Source organism: Eumetopias jubatus, unplaced genomic scaffold, assembly GCF_037043125.1.
Source record: "Eumetopias jubatus isolate StellerSeaLion01/CBP00866 unplaced genomic scaffold, mEumJub1_p1.0 scaffold_2, whole genome shotgun sequence".
NCBI classification, from domain to species: domain Eukaryota; kingdom Metazoa; phylum Chordata; class Mammalia; order Carnivora; family Otariidae; genus Eumetopias; species Eumetopias jubatus.
This window is the reverse complement of record NW_028274808.1, coordinates 38,910,758-38,913,307: the sequence shown is the minus strand read 5'-3', so window position 1 is coordinate 38,913,307 and position 2,550 is coordinate 38,910,758.

Sequence of the window (2,550 nt, the reverse complement as noted above, 5' to 3'; positions counted from 1 at the left end):
AACACAGACCATTTTAGTGTAACAATTGTAAATACTTCAATTCTCTCAACAATCCTATGTAATAGTATTTTAGGAATTAGTGCTATTGGTTGATATGCCCTGCATGAGAAAACTCAGGAAGTTTTAAAGTCAGACAATATAACTCCTGCAACTTTGTTCTTTTACAAAGTTGTATGACAATTCTACCTCTTTTTTTAGAATCTGGGGTCACTATCTTGGGTGGTGCATTCAGTTGAGTGCCTGACTCGGTTTAGCTGGTGCGTGATCTCAGGGTGGTGAGATCGAGCCCTGCTCGTTGCCGAGTCTGCTTGAGTTTCCCTCTGCCCCTCCCCCCATGCTCTTTCTCTCTCTCTCAAATAAATATTAAAAAAAAAAGAATTTTAGAATCTGCTTGTCAGTTTCTACAAATGAATCCTGTTGGGATTATGATTATGAATGCACTGAATCTATAAATCAATTTGGGAATAATTGACATCCTAACAATACTCAGTTTTCCAACCCAAGAACAGGGTATATCTTCCCATTTTCTTAGGTCTTTTAAAATTTCTCTCAGTTGGGGCGCCTGGGGGTTAAGCATCCGACTCTTGGTTTCAGCTCAGGTCACAATCTCAGGGTAATGAGTTCAGGGTCATGAGATCGAACCCTGCGTCAGGGTTCAACTCTGAGTCTGCTTGAGATTCTCTCTCCCCTCCCTCTGTCCCCTCATGCTCATGCTCTCTCTCTAAAATAAATAAATAAATAAATATTTTTAAAACATTTCTTTCAGGGTGCCTGGGTGGCTCAGTCTGTTAAAGCGTCTGCCTTCAGCTGAAGCCATGATCCCAGGGTCCTGGGATCGAGCCCCATGTCGGGCTCCCTGCTCAGCAGGGAGTCTGTTTCTCCTGTGTCCTTCCCCCCACTAGTTCTCTCTCTCTCTCTCAAATAAATAAATAAAATCTTTACAAAAATTTCCTCAGTAATATTTTTTAGTATCCAATGAACATACCCTGCACATCTTTTGTTAGGTTTACCCCTAAATATTTCATATTTTTTAAGTTTTTCAATTTAAGTCATCTCTACACCCAATGTGGGGCTAGAATTCACAACCCCAAGATCAAAAGTCACACACTCTTCTGACTGAGCCAACAAGGCACGCCTAAATATTTCATATTTTTGATGCTATTGTAAAGTATATTGTTCTCCAGATTTTCATCTCCAATTGTTTGTTGCTGGTATACAGAAATACAGTTTGTTTTTTTGTTTTGTTTTGTTTTTACTTTGAAATATATTTTTTATTGTTATGTTAATCATCGTACATTACATCAATAGTTTTTGATGTAGTGTTCCATGATTCATTGTTTGTGCATAACACCCAGTGCTCCACGCAGAAGGTGTTCTTTTAATACCCAAAACCAGGCTAACCCATCCCCCCACCCCCCTTCCCTCTAGAACCCTCAGTTTGTTTTTCAGAGTCCATCGTCTCTCATGGTTCGTATCCCCCTCCAATTTACTCCACTTCATTCTTCCCCTCCTGCTATCTTCTTCTTTTTTATTTTTCTTAACATATATTGCATTATTTGTTTCAGAGATACAGATCTGTGATTCAACAGGTCTGCACAATTCACAGCACTCACCATAGCACATACCCTCCCCAATGTCTATCACTCAGCCACCCCGTCCCTCTCACCACCCCCCACTCCAGCAACCCTCAGTTTGTTTCCTGAGATTAAGAATTCCTCATATCAGTGAGGTCATATGATACATGTCTTTCTGGACTTATTTCACTCAGCATAACACCCTCCAGTTCCATCCACATCATTGCAAATGGCAAGATCTCATTCCTTTTGATGGCTGCATAATATTCCATTGTATATATATATATATATATATATATATATATATATATATATGTATATATATCACATCTTCTTTATCCATTCATCTGTCGATGGACATCTTGGTTCTTTCCACAGTTTGGCTATTGTGGACATTGCTGCTATAAACCTTGTGGTGCACGTACCTCTTTGGATGCCTACATTTGCATCTTTGTGGTAAATACCCAGTAGTGCAATTGCTGGATTGTATGGTAGCTCTATTTTCAACTGTTTGAGGAACCTCCATACCGTCCTCCAGAGTGGTTGCACCAGCTTGCATTCCCACCAACAGTGTAGGAGCGTTCCCCTTTCTCCACATCCCCGCCAACATCTGTCGTTTCCTGACTTGTTAATTTTAGCCATTCTGACTGGTATGAGGTGGTATCTCACTGAGGTTTTGATTTGGATTTCCCTGATGCCACGCGATGTTGAGCACTTTTTCATGTGTCTGTTGGCCATTTGGATGTCTTCTTTGGAAAAATGTCTGTTCATGTCTTCTGCCCATTTCTTGATTGGATCATTTGTTCTTTGGGTGTTGAGTTTGGTAAGTTCTTTACAGATTTTGGATACTAGCCCTTTATCTGATATGTCATTTGCAAATATTTTCTCCCATTCTGTCGGTTGTCTTTTGGTTCTCTGGACTGTTTCTTTTGCTGTGCAAAAAGCTTTTTATCTTGATGAAATCCCAGTCGTTCAT